The 23,079-nt window shown below is 40.1% G+C and overlaps 1 protein-coding gene across 13 annotated transcripts in view; it reads right to left on the bottom strand.

Annotated features, from left to right (window-relative positions):
- Window positions 1-23,079, bottom strand: part of DAB1 (DAB adaptor protein 1) — a 568,090-nt gene that overhangs the window by 161,825 nt on the left and 383,186 nt on the right. For 10 of the 13 annotated variants that reach the window (XM_053392306.1, XM_053392300.1, XM_053392292.1 and 7 more), the window contains one exon: window positions 6,535-6,651. The exons of the other annotated variants lie outside the window; for them this stretch is intronic. The gene's annotated coding sequence lies outside the window, so the exon portion shown is untranslated. The remainder of the gene's footprint in view (window positions 1-6,534; window positions 6,652-23,079) is intronic. 13 annotated transcript variants of the gene reach the window in all.

The raw sequence follows: 23,079 nt of genomic DNA, 5'->3' as shown, positions 1-23,079 counted from the left end.
TTAAGATCACGAACTGGGGATTTCATACCAATACAGGCAGGAATATGTGTACATCAGGATGATAGACTGGATGAAACGTAACATGAAAATGCAGTAATCTCCACAGGGAGGCAGATCCTATGTAAATAAGAGTCAATAAAAAGAAATGAAAGGCCCAGGTAGGGGCAGACGGAAAGTGATGGGAGCAGAATGCCCAGGCAAGGCAGAATGAAGAAAATGTCAAGTCTATATATGGCAGCTATAAAGTGATTTCCATGTTTCTTCATCAAAAGGGATACATAGATCTGGGAAAGGTGCTAGTAAAGGAAAACTAACATGATGAGGGAGATGGAGCAACGCCCCTCTAAAAAGGTTACAGAAACAGTGGAGTTTTAGTTTAGGGGGGGGGGAAGCAAGCATGGAGAGACAGGACAAAGATATGTAAGATTTATGCATGATGTGTTCAAGGATGACAGAAATAAGTTTCTCTCTCTAATTCTAGAACCCAAAGTCATCCAATGAAGCTCATGGGTTGGAGATTCAGGACAGACAAAGGGAAAGACTTCTTCAGACAGTGCATAGTTAAACTATGGAATTCACTACTACAAGATGTGGTGATGGAAGATATGGAAGATATGGCTAGCAATGGTTCATAAGGGCTCCATACTACCTCCAAACTCACAAGCAACATGCTTCTTAAATGCAGCTGCTGATGAACAATAACAGTAGGACAGTCTATTGCATTTATGCCCTGCATTTGGACTTCCCATACATATCTGGTCATCCAGTGTGGGAAAAGTATGCCTAACTAGATAGACCCTTGATGTGATCCAGCAGGGACCAGGTTAAGTTCTTACATAGGATGAGACAACATCAGCCCTAGAGTCTTCAGGAGTAGGAATAAATACTTATCTATTTGGAATTGAGAAAGAAATCTGCATGTGATTGACAGGAAATGTGCCAGGGTGACTGATGTAGTGGAAGTGTGGGTGAGAATATGCACTTGTATAAATGATGGTGGATAAATTGACTTTTAGATGGGTGCAGGGCTGACAGAGGAGAAGTAAAACATCTGCTTCACTAATACAGAGGCACAGATGTCACTGCTGATGTTGTTGCTCTCTAGTTAGGGGGTACAGCTACTAAGGGTCAGACGGCTTGAGATAGTAAATGTTTTATTTTCATGGTCAACCAGATGCTGGAGGATATGAATTTTATGTTTGCCACAAATATTCCCTCCAGTTCTAAAACAGTCCAATTCCTGCGACACAAATATCTGAGTCCCAGACCAATGTATAATCTTAGCTCTGTGTGGAAGTCTTCATCAGTGTTTACTGATATATTATGCATGCAGTAATAATTAGGCCCAGTGAGCTGGTTCAAGTATCTTAGAGCCATCTAATTGCTAGATGGTGTTATTTATTTAGCAACAGTGTTCCAGCCACCGTTCTATGCTCACTGGCCTTCAGCAGATACTTATTGTAATATCTCAGGCTATTGAAACTCATAGGCAAAGTATCAATAACTTTGGCAAAATACTGTACGGTCTTAGATTTAAGCCTGGTTTACACATGTTGGAGAAAGAGTTGGGAATAAATTAGCAGAGTTCTGAAGTGGTGAAATAAAGTATTCTATCTGAGAATGCAGTGTTTGCCAGGCATTTCTTGCATGAGGAAGCTTTCAAACGAATACCCCACACCTGCAGTATCAGTGGTACAATGCATTATACTGCCTCAAAACTTCATTCTGCTGCTTCATTCATCATCATCATCATCATCACTACTATTATCAGCTTGACACATAAGAAGATTCAAAGCCACTGACAAAAAGCATAAAAGTTTGCATAAAATCATGAGGAAAGATGAACCAGGAGTGGAATATGGCTCAAATAATAAATATGAGGTACATTCTTTTGCATAGTTGTCCATGCTCAACACCAACACAAGCACAAACCAGAATTGTTTATATATTCTTTATATATAATGTAAGACACAATAGGCTGCACTAAGTTCCCAACAAGTTCAAAGTTATTAGGCACTGGTATTATTTACAACGATGCTTCATAATAAATTTCAAGGCTATTGGCCTACACTTTGTCACATAAGTTTCTTTTTAAAGAAAAAATGTTTACTTAAAGACATGTAGGTTTGAAAAATATGCTATTCATTTATTTAAGCAAATAATTTATATACCCCTTAACTACCTATGACTGTGATCAAGCACAGTAGCATTACTTAAATATCACTGAAGTAAAATACAAATTTACTCTTCACATTGGTATTCCCTGTCCACATACAAGGGCAGCTTGCAACAATAAAACTAAATGCAGGACACAATATATCAATTATTTTTTTAAAAAATGAACAGGACAGATAGAAACAGGTCAACAATCAATGACCAGGCTAGGCTATTTGAGAGCCAAATGTTACATTGTGCTTAATGTGTAGCTATGTCTTTAATTATTGGTGTCAGGGGTAATGATTGGTATCCAGATTACAGCATATAGGGAGGGAAGATTTATCTCTTCCACATTCAGCCATGATGAAAATGACAATATTTCCCAAGGCACAGCTACAAGAATTAGAAAAATGTTCCCACTGGCACGAGTAGGAACTCCCCCCCCCCCAGCATTGATACATTGATACAGCATTGATAACCAAATTCCATCCTGATTGTGGCTTTGCTTGCTGTGATCCCAATAACACTTGAGGACCCTTTGCATGTAATTAAAGAAACAGCAGAGATACAGCTGCATGTCACACGTGTAGCACAGGATGTGGTCTGGCCCTCTGAAGGATCTCAGTTGAGTACATATATACTCAGACCATTTTTGATGCAATTCTCTGACACAGCGATTCTGAGTTCGTTGCATATCATTTAGAATAGCCTACTGATTCACCATGTATTGCATGCCGGAAAAGCCAAATAAAGGTATATACTTTTGTTTACACTGCACAGATCACAGAGAGCTTCCACACCAGTTTGTAAACAACATGCTGCATTTTAATGAGATGAGACCTTTTGTTATTGAAACAAAAAAAGCGCACAGATGCACTGGACCTAAAGTTCTAGTGTGGGAAAAAACAAAAACACAGCTTTTGATGGAAATGAGTGGTCAGGCTATTTGTAATGAGATCCAGGACCTTTCACTCTAGGTCACCAATTGCAATCCCTCTAGACTAACAGTCACTCAGAAGCTGTGACCACCTAAGAACTGTTCAATGCCTGCAAAGTGTCAGCAGTCTCATTTCCATTTATAATGTGCCAATGTCCACTTGCATCAAATTAATTCTAGGCCAAGTATTGAACTGGGAAAGGAGGCAGGAAGAGGCCTTATTCCTGGGAGAAGCAACGCGAAATGAAAAGAGCAGAGCACCACAGAGTTAAAGGAGCACAGGCAAACGTGGGGGAGGGGGGAGTTTATAGAAGACAGCTCCCTCGCAGAATTAACAGCAATATGCCTTATAACAGGGATGGGGAGCCTGAGGCCTAGGGGCCCAATATTATCCTCCAGGCCTCCCTAATCTGACCCTTGTGACCGTCTCTAAGCTACCTCCTCAGTTCTACTCCACACATTCCTCAAGAGCTTCTGAAGAATGATACTGCCTCTTGTTTGCTGGATGGGGGGGTGGAGAGATCATTTGCAGAAACATCTTGAGTTTTGTATACTTCTATTTCTGTATTTAATCTCCACTGACAGACTGGCACGTCTCCCGAGTTGTGTGGGGGAGCAGCAAATAAGCTTCTCAATAGTACATGAAGTGGCTGAGGAACCCATAATGCAGGATTCAGGAGGCCTTAGTCACTTCATGGCTGCTGGTTGCTACTCTTAGCACCATATACTGAACAAAATCAGAAAACCATTTCCCAGAGACCAAATAGTATTACTTATATCATTTAGTTCTTATAAAGAAGTTACCATTCATATACACATTGGGATTCAACCCCAATTTATTCAGATTAGAGAGACAGGGGAAAATTTCCATGCCCATGATCTAGCAAGGGTCTGTTAGAAATCATCACATCAGTAAAACATATTTGTTTACAAATCCTCCCCCATAAAGTTTAAGTATTGTTGCTCTTACCAGTAAACTAAGGTTTTGAGGAAACTGGCAGTAAAAGTAGGGCAGCTTATGGCTTAGTGGCATCTATAATGTGTCAAGCAAGTGATAAAATGGTAGTTTAAAAATGGGTCAGGAGAGCAAACAAAAAGATAAATGGAAAACGAAGGCCACAAATCTTGCAAAGATGCTACATAGCTCATATAAAAATAGTAGACAATCTAATGAAGAAGCAAGGGCTTTGGTTAAGAGGGGAAACTCTGGGCTTTTACTCAAGACCTCTTAATGTGTATTAGTTACCCTTTAACCATCTGTTGTACTCATAATCAGGATGCTTAGACTGGATTTTCCTCTACTCTTCTAATGCATGCTTATGGATGAAGCAGGAATTCTAATCTGCTATACAGCTGATTCACATTCACATATGAGAAAGCTCCTACACGGAAAACGCTTCCTTCAAATAAATGAGCTGAAACTTGCATGTAGAGCAGCATGTGATCAATGCACTTTTCATTAACCCATGGTAGCCTTCCAGGTAGGGATTTTGTTATACATAAGGAGACCATTGAGCACTCTAATTATGGAACCAGTACATGACACATACACACCCAAAAAATAAAGATTAAATATTTGAAAGTACAAGGGCATGATCATATGAATGCTGCAACCAAAAAAAGGAAGATCTATACACAGCTTCCCATCTTAGTTTCCCAAGATATTTTTACAGATGAGTTTACACATGCATATTACATGATAAAAGTGTTAGTGTGGCTTCCATGGTTAAGATAATGCCAAATGAGATAAAATGTATAATTTGTAAGAACAGAATGCTATAATCACAGTTTTGTATGTTCCAGCTAGCAGAGCTGACTGCACACACTCTTCTTACTCAAGCAAACAATCAGCACATGAGTGTGTTGTGGCTATATTGAACAGTAAGCACTAAAAAAGAAAATAGGTTAAAATTTACCTTTGGCTGTATGTGCTTCTCTTTCCTCCCCGCCCCCATGGGCCTGCTTCCTATACTGCACCTACTAAAAACATGATTACAACATGTACCCACCTCTTGTGGGCTGAGGCAAAGACATGCAATTTCTAGCCACTAGCTCATTCACAACCAGCTGCCTCATATATACAAGCCCAGTTGAATACAGGAAGCTCTGACTTTTCTGAAATGCAGTCCAGTCTCTTCTCATCTTTTCAAAAGAATTGCTAAACATCTTTGGGAGCAAACAAGAGAGAGAAGAAAGGGGATCGGGCTGAGTTTGACACTGCCTCAAATGTTGTTCCTGCAGCTAGATGCTTTACTCCGCTTTTATGGCTCTATTATCACTTCACAATGAACCTTTTTAGAAGACAGGAGCAGGTGAGACATGTGCTCTTTCTGCCTTTGGCAAAAGCTCTAAATTAAGTGGAATATCTCTTGCTATGTCTTCTGCAATGACAAGAAAACTCATGGTGATGGCTATCTCTATGGGGCATCTGGAGTAAGGCTAGTCAAACTAGGGTAGACAACCCAGCAGATGAATCTGTGGACCCCTTCATTTTATCCTTAAAGACACCACATTTATGTTGTCCATACAGAAAAACACAGGAACATATTAATGTTAGTGACTCCATCTGGGTAAACAACCTAAATTTCTATTTTGGATTGCTACTGCCTGCGTTCCAGAACAATGCTAGTATTTTCTATATAACCAATTAAAATCCCACAATAACGCAAATCAAAGAGGGAAAATTCTTACTACCTTTTAGAGCTTTTTATTATTGCAAGTTACAGCAAAGTTGCAGCAGGTATATCTGTTTCTAGGATTTCACTCAACACTCTTTAAAGTACTTTGTAGAAAGAAAATACAGCCTCAATAAAATTTGTTTTCTATAACAGCATGTTGCCCCATCTTCTTTTTAAAAAAACTTCTGTTAATACTTTTTTTCTTATTGTATTTTAAGGCTGCCTTCCAAAAACCATAATATAAACTTTAGATGATGTTACTTCAAACCACTGTCAACTCAGCGGTGCAAATTCATTTATTACAAGGCACTGTAGTACAGTACAGCTCTGATGTCTTTGAACATGCCTGTTTTTACTTTTGTTTTGATTCAGCATTTGAAAATTGTTCCTATTGATCTACCTTCTCAGCCAAAATGCATTTGCTTTTGTCACCAAGACAAATAAAAAAACCCCAAGCAAATAAAAAAAGCAACCTGTGAATGTAGTAAGGTGGTTCTCATCTCACAGTCAAAGGGTGCAAAGAAAATCTCCACGGAGATCAAAACCAATTAACCCACAGTCCTTTCGGTTCTTATGGCTCCTCTGAAAGTCAAAAGGATTGAATGTACTACATGCAGTTTGAGGAGGAATTCTTCGACGGTTTGGATTTTTGAAAGGACATCACCTCCTTAATACATTTGCTAGGGGTAGTTTGCACTGATTGTGATCAATGTTTTATTCTGCACTGGTAGCTGATGAGGGAAGAACAGGCCATATACTTACATTCCCCACAATGCATCATTTTTGCTGCGTCTCAAAACTGGCAGCAAGCGGGCACATCCAATAGTGTATTACTTCCTTCTCTCATTCATGACGGTGTCACACACAGGCTCTGCGATTCTGAAAAAGAAGCATTTCCCAGGTTCTGAGGACAGAGGTTTCCCAACCAATCCATCATGCTTTGTGTGCTAATGATAGATTCATGCATAAGAGACACCATAAGCAGTGCAAGGCAGCAGGCATGAAAAGGAGTGAATCAACTGTCAACGGTTGCGATCTGAAGGACTGCAAGGCTGTGATTAGAATTTTCAATCACAGCTTCCACAATTCATCATGTTATTCAGGAAAGGATGAAGGGCTCTCCTCTCACCCCCCTTTTTTAAAAAAAGCACACACCAGAAATCTTCCTTCATCGTTTCTCTCACCCAACCCCCAACCTCAGTATTAGCATAATAAGTTTCTAGGACACGGGATTGGGGGGTGGGGTGGAGAATACAAAACTTGCTGGTTTACATGAGCTTGAGAATGTATTGGCTACTTGTTGTTTGCAGGAATAAAAACCGCTGTAATAATCTCTTTAGGCACACTGATGAATTTTGGCAGAAATCAAGAAGCAAGAGTCTCCTACTTCTCTCCCTTGAGCTTCAGGTCATGTACCACATACATGCAAAATTCCAGCCCAATGACCCTGGGAGGGTAGCATGAGGCATAAAGAAACATATCCTCAGAATTTGCTTACAGTCCTCCCACAGATAATTTTGTTTTACGGTCTTTAAACAAAGTTACACATTATTTTTGACATCTGACCTAATTTATAAGGAGGTATTTAATTTATCAGGCATACTGCAGATAACACAGAATGAGCATATACTCTGCAGTTACAGTAACCAGGATTGTATACATTATATGATTCTGCTGCTCAGCAATGGAGATTGATTTGGGGCACATGTCACACTGCAGTGACATCCACAACCTTTGCAAATTGGGCAAGCAATAGCATACCAAAATCCTTGTGCCATCAGAGTCTAAAGAGCCAGAACCAGTTTCACGGGTGAGTGGTATTGTAGCACTAGGAAGAACTTTCTGCCAGTAAGAGCTGTTTCACAGTAGAACAGACTCTCTCCAAAGATGGGGAAGGGGAAGTGAGTTGGACTGGACAGCCTACAAGGTTCCGTCCAATTCAATTATTCTACCTGCTCTTTGGGCACGAAGCCTGGAAGTTACATCCACCTACTAGCTGGCTTTTGCATCAGTGCCTGCTCTTCGTCTTGAAGAAATAGAATCTGCCCAATCTAAGGAACCTAAATTATACTCCTAATTTAAAAGCAATATAGAAAATACACAATTAGTGTATATATGTGAATGTACACAGGCAATGACTAAGGGAAGGATGCTATCAGTTGTGTCAGCAGATCACAGTAAAGACATGGCTCCTAGACAGACAAAACCTGAGGTCTCGCTCAAGGCAATATTTTCTGACAAATCCCCAGGCTGGATTTTATGACATTCCTGTGGAGTACAAAACACCATGATGCATGGCACACATGTTAAGATTTTTGAAACAACTATTCTTGAGGTAAGCTGACATTACTGTGCAATTCATAAGCTGCTAAAACTTTGGAGGCATATTACAGAACATGGTTGAGAATTACTTCAACCTGTATTCTTCCTTCAAATCTCATAGCTAATCTCTGCTTTAGTGCCCAAACAAATGTAAAAATAGCCTAGAAATGGAATATCTATTTCTGTTCCCTAGAAAATATCACTTGCAGGAAAAGCATACTACAGATACACAAATCCTCTCCTTTCAAATAATCCTTCAGTCTAATCTTCCAGGGACCTATTTTGATCTTTCCCTTGGCAAGCAACATCCCTCAGCATTTGCTAACTGTTCCAGATCTTTTGAGCAAGAGGTCAGCTGTAATTCTGACAGCTAGCAAGCAAAACATGTGTGGATAACTACAAAGGGGGTTGGATATTAACATATTTTAACCCAGATTGACAGTTGAGTTGGTGAGATTATCATTTTGCTGCTCTGCCATGGGCCCTGATATTTAGTGAACCATTTCAACACTCTGTCAGGGGTGAAAAAGCCATTGTATTTGGCAGCAAACCTCTCTTGTTATTGGGAGGAAAGAGGGGGGAGAGTTCTCACATAGGGCTACTGTAATCAACAGAAATAGAAAACTAATGTAAAGCATGGAAGAAAAAACAGATTTAGAAATCTTAACCAGTATAAACAATTGCTAATTAAAAAAGGAAGGAAGGAAGGCACAAACAATTGTTCCTGTTTGGACCCTTTCCAGAGATTTGTGGAGTAGGTTGGGCTTTACTTTCATACCTGCCCAGGCACTTACTGAATATTTTTGCTCAGGCAAGTCAAAACATGTTAATAAAGTCAGCTGCAGGGGACCATGTATGGACTGGCACCTACTGCTGAAAGAAGATACTAAACCCCTCTAATAATAATAATAATAATAATAATAATAATTTATAATAATAATTTATATCCCACCCATCTGGCTGGGTCACAGCCACTCTGGGCAGCTTCCAACAAAATATTAAAATACAATACAAAGCTAAATCTGGCAAAATTCCAAAAAGTGCCCTGTGATTGAGGCAGAAAAATGGAAGCTTCTTCCAGAAGGGAAGAGAAGCATTTGAGAAATTGGATAATTTATTTCAGCACAGCAGTAATCCAGCTCTACGGTAGCCACAACAGACTCTCGGAAAAAGCACAAGGTTTCCAATCTGCTCCTCAAAGAAACCTGACAGTTATTGATTATGCATGGAAAAATAGTAACGCTGGCAATGTACACCAACTCCATGGGGCACACAGTTGGGGTTGCTCAACAAACCTCTTCTGATGGGAATAAATTTTAAAACCTCTTGGTCTTCCTTACATTACATATCATCACCACATTAGAAAATAGGTCTTCTGTTGGTTTTAGCAGTTATGATGAAGGTTATATCCCTAAATGTTCTCACATGCAAGGCCAAACTACACATGGCATTAAAAATGTTTTTGCAATGTATGGTTTTGTGAAACATTTTACATCAGCTTTAATCATTGCAGTTGGCATAGAAGTGGAATTTAACCCTTTTCTTCTATGCTGTAGTCCTGGGGAAAATCCTTCTTCTGTAGCTGGTATTTGCTTTGAGGAAAAATCCTCTGTTGAGGCCAGAAAGCAGCACAGGAAGCTACCTTAGACCAGGAACCCCCAAACTCGGCCCTCCAGATGTTTTGGGACTACAACTCCCATCATCCCTAGCTAACAGGACAGTGGTCAGCAATGATGGGAACTGTAGTCCCCAAACAGCTGGAGGGCCAAGTTTGGGGATGCCTGCCTTAGACCAAGTCAGATTTTGGCCCACCTAGCTCAGCATTTCCTACACTGATTGGCAGCTGCTCTCCAAGGTTTCAAGAAGGAGTCTCACACAGTCTTCTTTGAATAAGTCAGTGGTTGACCCTAAGGCCATGTGAATGCAAACATGTGCTGGTGAGGAAGGTTCAAATTTCACCTCCGCACCAGTTACAATCTTCATAAACTAATCCCTTTTTCCCTCTCAAGTAATGCTATTTTTATTTTTAAAACATTGAGGATTGCATACGAAAATTCACTTGACATGTCTCGTTTGGCCAACAAACTCACTGCCTGAATCAGCTGCTTTGATTCTTCGGGGAAGGAGGGGGCATTCAATTTAGCCAGACTCTAGCAGCCCAGTTTAATCAGAAAAAACTAGTAAAAGTGGGTTGGCTGGTAAAAATACAATTTCGAGCCAAATTACAAGTCAAATCCTATCCTGTTGTGCTCCCATGAGAGCATGATAGAGTCTGAACTCTCAGTTCCATCCCACTGTGTCATCCAAGTCCTACTACTTCCTTCCACATTTTTCAAGTATCTACTGGAAACTGTCTTGTGGATAAGGAAAGCTTATTATGATTCACTGATTTTATCTATTCAGTGATGTTATCTACTGTAGCTGTAGCTGTAGTATTTTCCCAACAAGTATGCATTTCTTAATGATACTAAGATATTAGTGATATTTTTTTAAAAAAACAACAACCTGAGCTTAACCTCTTCTGATCTTGCACTTGATACAGAGAATAGGTTGAAATAATGGTTACAGCAGTAACAGAAGACGGTGAAGACAGGATCTTTAGAGATACAACGAATCACGAATGGCCGAGTGCTTTCCTAGTCCTGTCGGCTGATTCATAGGAAACAGAATATATAGATTTTGATTCACCATTTTGTTACTGAAAATGCTGTTCCAAATGCAGTTCACAAAGAGGAGAGTGTCTTAAATATATATTTGGCTAGATTGGCATGGCTTTTTGCCAGGTCTGACTAACTGGGCACATTTAATTGACTCTGGCTGATTGGCTTTGATGCATAACTCTTCAGGTTTTTGAATACAGGGTGGAATCCTATTGGTGTCCTCCACTAACAGAAGCCATCCGTCAGTAGAACAGGGAGGAAAGCATATTTTGGAAAATCCCTGCACTACCAGGTGGTGCAAAGGGATGTGGCTAGAAGAGGAGAGTATGCTACCAGTGGGATGGAACCAAAGAGAGTAACACTCTGCTGCTCAAGGGTTCACAGACATCTGCAAATAGCTTTGTAGACAAAGTGAAATAAAATACCGCAAACTATTTTTTCTCTAAGTATTAAATTTAAAACCAAACAAAATGGTATCCAATGGTAGTTATCAGTTCTTACTCAAGTCTTCCAAGAATCATTTCCCCTCTCAAGTAACTGACAGCTTGGATGAGGCCAGAGATACTCGCCTGGATCACATGCCAAAGCACACCATAGTGCAAAAGTGTAATTGTGTGGACTCTGAGGGAGGAGATTTGGGACTCAGCTACATTAATAAAAAAACACAAACCGAAGTTTGAATGTGTTATAAACATGCAACACCAGATGGCGCTGTAAAGCACAAAATGTTTCTATGCGGTTTTACATAGTGGTGCGTTTTTTAAATATATTATTTATGACTTATTTATAGCGAGGTTTTTTTTCTCTGTGTATATCCACCCCATGTCTGCTTCACTATTCCTGCTTATTTTGCAGCTGTGGTGCACTGAGAAAAGCCATGGCTTGATAGTGTACTATACTGAGCCATGACTTGATTTAATATGAACCAGGGCTCAGGGTTTGTGTCTCCTGAACATGAGCTGCAAATCAAAAAACAAACGCGCACAAAAATTGGTTACCGATTGTGCAGAGCTAAACCACAAATCCAGTAAGCCAAGTCAAGCAATGACTTAGCTCAGCACAGTGCAGTAGCAAAATGACTGGGGCAGAGCAAAACAGTCACAATCTTCTCCCCAGGACCCACCCTCCCCCCCCCACATCTATGCTAAGCCATGGTTTCACTTGGCATAATGCATGAACCAGGCGAATGTTAAGCAGTACACACATCCCTCTATAAACTAGGTACAAGCCTACACAAATAGATGGAAAATAGGCTAGAAAGGCAGACATATTAATCAACCCTGTTGGATTTACAAACATAGCAAAACATGACTTTTAGTAGGGGAGACAATAAGGAACTTTGTCTTTATTCTTGGTCAAAAAGGGGGTCACATCCCTGACCATGAGGTCATTTCCCCCCTTATGTCATACGGCCACTGACACAACCAGGCAAGTCCTACACAGCCCACTTGTGAATCCTGATACAACCTATTAAAAAAAAGCCAAACCCATGCTCCAAGGCAACAGGGGTAACAATAAAAAATTTGTCCTCAAAAAATGAACGTACCAAACGAATATTAAAGAATGCTTGCTACCTTTTGTTGCATTTCTTGTGAGGAAAACCCCCATCATCAAAGTGTGGAAAGAGTTTGCCTTGCCTATGTGTCTTGGTAAACGGCTGTAAGACAGTTCATACTGCCAGTTCAATTGATTGTCTGCAGTGTGTAAAAATGGGACAATTTAGACTGTTGTTATTATGCACGATTATTGTGATGTACAGCTCTGACCTTTCTGGATAATATCTTGACTGTTCCCTGCAGCTTACCTGCAAGAAAACAGCCAAACTCATTTTCCCTCAGGTCCCTCCTTAAACAAATAAATCAGTGTGCTCACTGATTGAAATATTTCACTACCCATCAAGTTTGCTCTCTCCTTCCATTCTCTCAGACCAGCCTCCCTGACCTCAGTGTCACAGAGCAGTGATTAAATTTTAATGACATATAGCATCCAGCGGTAAGTCTAAGTGAGTAGTTATGCACAAATAATGCAGTTCTGTATAAAATTCAGCTAAATGGCTGATATGACTTTGTGTATATTTTTAGCACAGCCAGTCAAAGTACTGGCAGTCCCCCTGTCCCCAACTCCTTTAACCTTTTTCTTTTTGCAACCCTCCCAACCTAATTGCAAGACATTAATTTTTGATGTCAGAAGACACTGGGTAGAAATTTGGATCCGACAAAGAAGAGTAAAAACCTTAAAAATCAGAAAAATGCATGTTTATCTTCCTCGTGATTTATGTAGCTAGTGCATCATAGAAGATTTTTTATTTTTCTTTCTTCAAATTAGATCACAGAATCATAGTAGAGTTGTACGGCACCCCCAAAGGTCATCAAGTCCAACCCCCTACAATGCAGAAATCTCAGCTAAAGCATCCATGACAGATGACCATACAACCTGTATGCATTTCTTCAAATGAAATAAAAATGGAATGCATCAGTGTAATACAAGTCTAATGCAACAACAAGGCAGAGATATTTCAAAAGCATAAGGCTTAGATCCATAGAAAACTACATAAATGTTTCTCAAGGCATATGAATTAATATAGAGACAGAGCAATTTTAATGTAAAGATTACAGGTAGGTTTTGTTAGCATTCTAGATTTTGCTTCAGACATACCCTAAGAGGCACAGGCTATGTGGGCTTAAGGTAAAGGTAAAGGTACCCCTGACCATTAGGTCCAGTTGTGGATGACTCTGGGGTTGTGGTGCTCATCTCGCTCTATAGGCTGAGGGAGCCAGCGTTTGTCCAAAGACAGCTTCTGGGTCATGTGGCCAGCATGACTAAGCTGCTTCTGGCGAACCAGAGCAGCGCATGGAAACACTGTTTACCTTCCTGCTGGAGCGGTACCTATTTATCTACTTGCACTTTGACGTGCTTTCAAACTGCTACGTTGGCAGGAGGAGGGACCGAACAACGGGAGCTCACTCCGTCACGGGGATTTGAACCGCCAACCTTCTGATCAGCAAGTCCTAGGCTCTGTAGTTTAGACCATAGCGCCATCCACGTCCCTTATGTGGGCTTATATATGATGAAAACAAAACACTGTATGTAATACTCAGCTACCTCCATGTCTTCAGTTAAATCTTCTGCCCACTTCTCCCTTACATGAGTAGCTGTGTTTCATAGGGAAAGTTACACACTCCAAACGAAAATTCTTTGGGCAAGGAGCGGAAAGTCTGGTTTCACATGACCAAGGAAACTAAACACGTCAAACTTATCATCCCCACAGAACTCTTAAACTACTTGGAAGGATATGCTGGAAGGATATGCTTAAGCATGAGGGCTGCCAATCAATATCTGCTATGGAAACCTGCATTTCAGCAGCAGGACCTACATAACCATGTGCAAGACTGAAGCCTGTATGGTCAGAATGTGCCCTTTCCTGCAACTCTGAATTGTCTGTGATCATTAGATGAGCCACATAGTCCCTTCCAACCTTTGTAAGTGTGATATTCTTCCTACATTCCCTTCACTCTAAGGATTAAGCAGACCCCTTAACATAGCTCTTATTCCTACTGCGATTTCATTAATAATACACAACTGATAACAAAAACTGTTTTACAAACCATAGTTGAAAAATGCATTACACACTGCAGAAGCAATGTTTTAAAAAAACAACAACAATGCAATGTGACATTTTTGTTTCCCTTAACAGACATCAGGTACACAAACACAAACGGGACATGTCTCTGAAACTCTCCATAACATATAAAAAAACTGATACATATTTAGCTATGGTTTGGGATATTTGCTGGAAGGATAAAATGGGATGGTGGAGATAACCATATATGCCACCTTGAACTCCTTGCAGGAAATACAGGATATAAATTTCATAGAATCATAGAATCATAGAATCATAGAGTTGGAAGAGACCACAAGGGCCATCGAGTCCAACCCCCTGCCAAGCAGGAAACACCATCAGAGCACTCCTGACATATGGTTGTCAAGCCTCTGCTTAAAGACCTCCAAAGAAGGAGACTCCACCACACTCCTTGGCAGCAAATTCCACTGTCGAACAGCTCTTACTGTCAGGAAGTTCTTCCTAATGTTTAGGTGGAATCTTCTTTCTTGTAGTTTGGATCCATTGCTCCGTGTCCGCTTCTCTGGAGCAGCAGAAAACAACCTTTCTCCCTCCTCTATGTGACATCCTTTTATATATTTGAACATGGCTATCATATCACCCCTTAACCTCCTCTTCTCCAGGCTAAACATGCCCAGCTCCCTTAGCCGTTCCTCATAAGGCATCGTTTCCAGGCCTTTGACCATTTTGGTTGCCCTCCTCTGGACACGTTCCAGTTTGTCAATGTCCTTCTTGAACTGTGGTGCCCAGAACTGGACACAGTACTCCAGGTGAGGTCTGACCAGAGCAGAATACAGTGGTACTATTACTTCCCTTGATCTAGATGCTATACTCCTATTGATGCAGCCCAGAATTGCATTGGCTTTTTTAGCTGCCGCGTCACACTGTTGGCTCATGTCAAGTTTGTGGTCAACCAAGACTCCTAGATCCTTTTCACATGTAGTGCTCTCAAGCCAGGTGTCACCCATCTTGTATTTGTGCCTCTCATTTTTTTTGCCCAAGTGCAATACTTTACATTTCTCCCTGTTAAAATTCATCTTGTTTGTTTTGGCCCAGTTCTCTAATCTGTCAAGGTCGTTTTGAAGTGTGTTCCTGTCCTCTGGGGTGTTAGCCACCCCTCCCAGTTTGGTGTCATCTGCAAATTTGATCAGGATGCCCTTGAGTCCATCATCCAAGTCGTTGATAAAGATGTTGAATAAGACCGGGCCCAAGACAGAACCCTGTGGCACCCCACTAGTCACTCTTCTCCAGGATGAAGAGGAACCATTGATGAGCACCCTTTGGGTTCGGTCAGTCAGCCAGTTACAAATCCACTGAGTGGTAGCATAGTCAAGACCGCATTTTACCAGCTTCTTTACAAGAATATCATGGGGCACCTTGTCAAATGCCTTGCTGAAATCAAGGTAGGCTACATCCACTGCGTTCCCTTCATCTACCAGGCTTGTAATTCTGTCAAAAAACGAGATCAGGTTAGTCTGACATGACTTATTTTTCAGAAATCCATGCTGACTATTGGTGATCACAGCATTCCTTTCCAGGTGCTCACAGACTGTTTGCTTAATGATCTGCTCCAGAATCTTCCCTGGTATTGATGTCAGACTGACTGGGCGGTAATTATTTGGGTCCTCTCTTTTCCCCTTTTTGAAAATAGGGACAACATTTGCCCTCCTCCAGTCTGCCGGGACTTCGCCTGTTCTCCAGGAATTCTCAAAGATGACTGCCAGTGGTTCTGAAATCACATCTGCCAGTTCTTTTAATACTCTTGGATGCAGTTCATCTGGCCCTGGAGACTTGAATACATCTAGACTAGCCAAGTATTCTTGTACTATCTCCTTAGTTATTCTGGGCTGTGTTTCCTCTGCTGAATCATTTGCTCCAAATTCTTCAGGTCGGGCATTGTTTTCTTTATCGGAGAAGACTGAGGCAAAGAAGGCATTGAGGAGTTCAGCCCTTTCTGTGTCCCCTGTTTGCATTTCACCATCTTCTCCTCTGAGTGACCCCACTGTTTCTTTGTTCTTCCTTTTGCTACGAACATACCCATAAAAGCCTTTTTTGTTGCTTTTAACCTCTCTAGCAAGCCTGAGTTCATTCTGTGCTTTAGCTTTTCTGACTTTGTGTCTACACGTGCTGGCTATTTGTTTGAATTCCTCTTTGGTGGTTTCCCCCCTTTTCCATTTTTTGTACACATCCTTTTTTAATCTTAACTCAGTTAAAAGTTCTTTAGATAGCCACCCTGGCTTCTTTAGGCACCTTCCATGTTTCCGTCTCATTGGTATTGCCTGAAGTTGTGCTTTTACTATCTCCCTCTTAACAAACTCCCAGCCATCATGAACTCCCTTTCCTTTTAGTATTACTGTCCATGGGATCTCACCCAGCACTTCCCTAAGTTTTATGAAGTCGGCTTTCTTAAAGTCGAGAAATTGAGTCCTAGTATGCTTGGCTGCTCCTTTCCGCTGTATAGTAAACTTCAGAAGAGCATGATCACTCGCGCCTAATGATCCTTCCACTTCTACCCCACTAACCAGGTCATCAACATTGGTTAGGACCAGATCTAAAATGGCTGTTCCTCTTGTAGCTTCTCCCACTTTCTGGACAATGAAGTTGTCTGCAAGGCCAGTGAGGAATCTGTTTGACCTTATGCTCTTGGCTGAGTTTGACATCCAACAAATATCTGGGTAATTGAAGTCCCCCATTACTACTATCTCCCTTCCTTTTGCATGCTTGGCCATCTGTTCCAGGAAGGCATCATCTATGTCCTCCGTTTGGCTTGGGGATCTATAGTAAACTCCCACAATGAGGTCACTGTTATTCTTCTCTCCCTTAATTTTGACCCAAATGCTCTCACTTTGGCTTTGAGGTTCTAAATCTTGGATCTCTTCACAGGTATACACATCCCTGACATATAACGCCACTCCTCCTCCTTTCTTGTCTGGTCTGTTTCTCTGAAATAGATTGTATCCCTCCATTATTACATTCCAATCGTGGGACTTATCCCACCAGGTTTCAGTGATGATATATATATTTAATTATGATATATATAAAAGTAATTTAATTAATTAAAGTAATTTAATTAATTAATTTAATTATCATAATTTAATTATGATATATATAAAAGTAAGGAAAGAAAACACAACAATAAGTGTGTAATATATTCTTTGCTTCCAACTTTTATAAACCATTTTCTTTTTCTTTAAGAGTGTTTTGGGAGGAGAGGTGGAATTACTACATACTGATTACATTTTGATACAGTATTGGAGTTAAATAGAACAGCAGGCCACCAGTTGGCCATTATTATTATTATTTTTCATAATAATAATAATAGAATGCAAAGCAGGAAAAATCTTTCAGAAGAGAATTAAACCACTAGTAAGCACTTTAGGAAATCCTACTGCTAGTGTTTTAAAGGGTTTATCCAGCTGAGTTAGTCGATTAGCAGACTGTTAAATCATTGTGGAGATGTGTTTGGAATTATAAACATCCTTGTGTATACTCAGGAAATCTTGGAAGAACACACATAACCTCACTTATCTGTAAGGCCTGCATAATATCAAAATGTTTAGAAAATCAGCTGTTTAATAAACAGAAATTATTTGTAAATCATACACACACACTTATACAGGGTTATACGGGCACACATTGTGGATTTAAATAGCCATGGTTTATGGATACCAGAAGTTTAATCAAAGGCTATTTCACTGCAATAAAAAACAAAACAAAATAAATATGATGATATCCTACTACACCCATGGTGAATATAATTTTACACTTGTCATTTTCCTGATACTGTAGGCTGCTTTTCTTCTTTCTAGATTTTCTGTGTTGTGCTTTTTGAAATATGCTGTGACATATAGGGAAAAAATGATAAGAAATGGAAAGACGAAATAGGCTCCATTTACTTTAAGTGGGTAATTTTCTCTTGTGCAAATTTTCCAGGATGCCAACATGGAAATATTTATTTGCAAATACCACTTATGAGGCTATGAAACCATACAGTGGTTCCTCACACACTTTCTCCAGTGACTCTACGCAAACTCCTATTTATTTATTTATTAAAATTTAAACACTATAAAACTAAATAAAAGCATATTTGGGTGGAAGAGGTAGATAATATACCTCCCAAAAGGCTTATTTTTACACCATTCAGCAACCGTAAGTCATGATGCCAGCAAGAATGAAGCTTTGTCCCATGCTGAAATTAAACCTCCATTCAAATCTATCATCATTACAGTTAGTGATTACAATTTGCAAATCACTAGTTAAAAAGCCAGGTCCATGGGGAATTTTAATTTTACGTCTTGTAGCAAAGTGTGATAATACTAAGAGACCCATGTAAATCTTGAGATTCTGGGAAGATTAGCTTGCATTCATAACAACCCTTGGGCAAGAGATGGTGAAGCAGATGTATGTCTGCAATATTTCGATATTCAGCATCAAGGTTTTAAGCCTTTAAGCCTTAAGATGCCCCCAAAATAGCAGGAATGAAGAGAACTCAGAACCAAAACAGCACATTGCATAGTGAAAACCATGCCACACACACCGTCTAAACAATTAACCCACTAATCCGTACATTAACCCAATAAATATCAGGGATCACAATGAGCTAAATAGCATATACAACCTGGCTTGCAAGGATAGCTCAGTCAGTAGAGTGGTAGAGTGGGTCTGAGCCCCACGTTGGGCAAAAAGATTCTTGCATTGCAGGAGGTTGGACTAGATGACCCTCATGGTCCCTTACAACCCAACAATTTTACGATAGGTAGTGCTGAACGAGAGATGGAACTCTGACAAAAGTGCCCTAATCAGGTTTTGAAGAACTTGTATGGAAACCGAACAACATGAATGGACACAACCCAAATTTCTTGAGATTCAAGGTTCTTCCTCCCTCCCCGCCCCCCAAAAAAGTTTCTTAATTACATTACATTACAAAAGTGAAGAACAAGACGCAAGACTTCATAGGGCATACCTGTTCCACCGGCTTTGCCTTATTGACCTTCCTTTCCTGCCTAATACGAAACTGTAAGCCTGCAGACAAAGCCAGTGCTATTTTTCATTTCTTCACAGCAATGTTAGGTGCTTTATAAATAAATACCGTATTTATTCTGGAGTAGCCAATCTACTGCAGAGCATCTATTGAAAATGCCAGGACCTCTAGCATCAGCAGATGACAGAACCAAAGGAAAATTGTTAGCAGGCCTCCTTCAATATAGAGGCTTTAAAGTTGTGGATGTGATAAATAGCCGCATGCTTACTTTCTCTGCTTCAAACTTGGATTACACCAGGTATCCTTTGTAACTGGCTGCTGTACCGTAAACTTACAAGATGTTGAACTTTTGAACCGTGGCACAATGGCTTGCTCTCAAATGGTTTGCTATCAAAGATTGCATTAGGGTAAAATGCTCCTTTTCTTCAAAAACTGTCAAACAAACTCACTATATATAATTGCTTCACATTTCTCATGGCATGAATAGCAGGGGTCTCACTAGACGGTAATGTTCTATCAGCATTATTATTACACAATCATTCAAACCCTGGAACTCAGCAATTAGGACTTACCATTAGGATTCAATTGGAAACATACACCAAAAAAATAAACTCTAGATTTTAGGGGACCCTACAAACACTGAAGTAAACAATATTGGAGATTTAGACAGCAATTCTCCACACAACTGCATAGGCATAAGTCTCACTTGAATTCAGGGGGGTTTACTTCTGAGAAGACTGAAAGGAGATATGATAGCCATCTTCAAATACCTAAGGGCTGTCTCATGGAAGATGAAGGAAGCTTGTTTTCTCCTGCTCCAGAGGGTAGGACTCAAACCGATGTATCCAAGTTACAAGAAAGGGGATTCCAATTAAACACAAGGAAGAACTTTCTTAAAGTAAGAGCCGTTCGACAGTGGAATGGACTCCCTTGAGAGATTGCGGACTTTACTCCCTTGGAGGTTTCAAAGCAGAGGTTGGATGGCCATCTGAAATGGATGCTTTAGTTGAGATTCCTGCATTGCAGGGGTTGGACTAGATGACCCTCAGGGTCCCTTCCAGCTCTACGATTCTATGATTCTATATACGTCTATCATTGTGCACACATATTGGTAGATTTTTTTGTCCCCAACCTGCCTTCCTTTACAATCAGCTGCCATGATTGTATTGCAGTGGACTCATTCCATGCCTGGGAAAGCTTAAGGCCAATTGTGGTTTTATGGTCTTCCTAATCACCATCTTAGTTTTCCAAAAATGCAAAAGCTCCATCACTGAGGGACGCTGTGGGTAATAATAATAAAAAAGCAAAAAACAAACAAACCCCTAAACCAACAATTATGGTAGCTTCCCCAATAACACTGGAACTGCTTTAAAAAACAAAAACAACAAAAACAAAAGGCAATTTAATGGAAAGGTAGGATTTCCAGGGCATTGCATTTTGGAGAAACTAAGATGACTGTTGGCAGCCAGAACAGCTGCCTCAGTAGCCATTACAGTGGGCAGTGGGCTGTGATCACTTTTGAAAGACCTGTTTTACTGGTGTGGTGCTGATTATGTAGCTAGGGAAAATACAAGCTAATTTTACATCGCAACATGTCACACTGATGTAAGAAGCACCCAGCTCACAACTCTCTCCACATCTACAGTTTCACCACCAACACACTCTTGGGAACTGGAAAACAAGGAAAATAAAAAGTGAAGAAATACAGTTGTTAGTGCCAAACTCTAAGTCATTGCCTAATTTCCAGTTTAGCAGAAAGCCATGAGAGTTATTGCCAGGGGAAACTAATATTTAAAAAATGTGCACCTGAAACAAGGATTCACATTTGTATTTTGAATACATTTGCATGAAGTTTTCTTTCACCTTAGTGTGAAATACAGTGGTACCTCGGGTTACAGACGCTTCAGGTTACAGACCCCACTAATCCAGAAATAGTACCTCGGGTTAAGAACTTTACTTCAGGATTACTACAGAAATTGCATGGTGGTGGTGCGGCAGCAGCGGGAGGCCCCATTAGCTAAAGTGGTACCTCAGGTCAAGAACAGTTTCAGATTAAGAACAGACCTCCAAAATGAATTAAGTTCTTAACCTGAAGTACCACTGTACATGTTTTTCTCACTGCATGTATCAATAATTTTCAGATCACAAATATGTGGTAATCTGGCACTCAAAAATATGTTTATGACATTAATGTTTCATTTACAATCATTCCAGAACTGCCTCAAACTTTATCTCTTGAATGTTCTATCCTTAATAAAGCTATCATTGGAGATGTAATTTATCATTTGTGAAGACTAAGATTAATCAATGAACTGGAGGTTAACCTATCAGACAACATCAACCCAACATACTGAAATGAATATCGCTACTCAAAAGGAAGCTCCTCATGTAATTCAGTTCATTTGATTTTCAGGTGATAATATCTTGCTAGGAAGAAAGAGATCGGAAAAATAAGACTTTTCTGCAGCATGTTAAAATTTGTGCTTTGTAATTTACCAAAAGGAAGAAAATGAATCATGTGGAAACATTCCATACTTATTATAGAACTAGCACTAAAGAGAACATTTTCTTTCGAAACTGTCTCACGTATAAAGCAAATATCACTAAACACATTCATCTACCTGATTTATAGGGTTGTGCACTAGCCTCAACCAAATCCTGAACCAAAATGGGTCAATTTGGGTCAACCCAAGTTTTTTTGACAGCTTTCTTTGTAGCACCCCTTGATTTCTTGAGGCCATCCCTTTTGCACATAGAAGTTCCTAGTTTTTTGAAAATGCTAACTTGGAGTCTAAGGCTATACATCTTTATGTGATTCTGACTTGAACTGTTTGCAAGCACAGGAGCAAAGCTATGCAGTAAGATACTATGCATGTCTATTCAGAAATAAGCCTCATTGACTTTAAGGACACCTACTCCTACCTAAGTGTTCACTGGACTGCAGCCTCAATGCATTCAAAAGCAATTCATTTTCAACTTAAAAACCAAGGATGCAGGCTTGCAACAACAAACATGGAAAGACCAAGAGGAGAGAACACAAGGAGATGGAAATGTGTGCAGCATTTTTATACAGGCACAAGATACATTAGGTCTCCATTTGTTTAGAATGTTTGAGATTCGAAGATATAAGGATATGTACAGTGAGGGGGGGAAAGTATTTGATCCCCTGCTAAATTTGCCCGTTTGCCCTCTGAGGAAGAAATGACCAGTCCATAATTTTAATGGTAGGTTTATTGTAGCTGTGAGAGACAGAATAACAACAGGAAAAACCCCAGAAACCCAGAAGACAAAAGTCAGAGATTGATGTGCATTATAATGAGTGAAATAAATATTTGATCCCTTTGCAAAATATGACTTAGTACTTGGTGGCAAAACCCTTGTTGGCGATTACAGAGGTCAGACGTTTCTTGTAGGTGGCCACCAGGTTTGCACACATCTCAGACGGTATTTTGTCCCACTCCTCTTTGCAGATCCTCTCCAAATCAGTAAGATTTCAAGGCTGATGTGTAGCTACTCGAACCTTCAGCTCCCTCCACAGATTTTCGATGGGATTAAGGTCTGGAGACTGGCTAGGCCACTACAGGACTTTAAAGTGCTTCTTCTTGAGCCACTCCTTTGTTGCCTTGGCCGTGTGTTTTGGGTCATTGTCATGCTGGAATACCCATCCTTGACCCATCTTCTGGGTTTCTGGGGGTTTTCCTGTTGTTATTCTGTCTCTCACAGCT

This window comes from Podarcis raffonei, chromosome 6 (genome assembly GCF_027172205.1).
Source record: "Podarcis raffonei isolate rPodRaf1 chromosome 6, rPodRaf1.pri, whole genome shotgun sequence".
Taxonomy (NCBI): Eukaryota; Metazoa; Chordata; class Lepidosauria; order Squamata; family Lacertidae; genus Podarcis; species Podarcis raffonei.
This window is presented reverse-complemented; position numbering and strand designations above follow the sequence as displayed.